Genomic DNA, 899 nt, shown 5'->3' on the forward strand with positions numbered 1-899 from the left:
GAAGGTTATACTAAGCAATCTATTTCCATCTAGGTTTTTTAATGCAGTTACAGTTTTCATCACTTATTTAGTAGGCTTTGAGGGTGTGTACGTGTGTGTTAATAAATGCATTGAGTTTTGGGATCACAGGAATAAACAAGGGGGAAAAAAGCATGATCGGGTTCATAGTTCCTAAGTACATGATCCAAAGCTGTATTTGAAATACCTGCTTAGCAAGATAGCAAATGACTTGTCTCTTTTAAAAGGCATTTCTTTCTTTTGTCCTCGTTCTTTAGAACCATCCGTCTAGCCTATCTTAGAATATTCTCAGCAAGAATCCACAGCCTCCTGTATCTTCCCCTGACAATTACTGCTGCTCCTTACCCTGGAAGCCTTGGAAGCCTGTGTAACATTAGCCTATCTAGCCCAGTGAAAATGTCTTTACAGATTAGTGTAATGGTAATACTGCTGGCTCCCCGCTTTTGACCTGAAGTGGAATCTATTGCACTGCTAGAGCAGATGGAATCAGAGTTCCAGTGGGCGACAGAGATGGGTTGGCTGCCTGCCAGAAGTTCAAAGCTAGTGGCAGTGGAGGCTCCTGCTCAGAAAAGCAGGCTTGACTGTCTTCTCCGCTCTTGGAGAGAGTGAAAACAAAAGTGGCACGTAAGTTTGTGTCGAATCAAAATACGTTTGTTAGGATCGCTCATCTGCAGATGTTTACCCAGCATTTGAAAAAGTAATTGAATCTTTTGGAATAAAATGGAGACATCTTTATTCAGTTTTGCTGAAAGACAGGAGACAAAAGCCAGAGCAAAGAATAAAAAAAGAAATTATCTGAACTCAATTTAACCTTCCAGTTGAATGCCGATCTCGCCGTAAGAATACAAATGTGTACATGCGGAGTGTTTAAAGTCTGTCTC

Source organism: Tupaia chinensis, unplaced genomic scaffold (assembly GCF_000334495.1).
Source record: "Tupaia chinensis unplaced genomic scaffold, TupChi_1.0 Scaffold147918_1, whole genome shotgun sequence".
NCBI classification, from domain to species: Eukaryota; Metazoa; Chordata; class Mammalia; order Scandentia; family Tupaiidae; genus Tupaia; species Tupaia belangeri.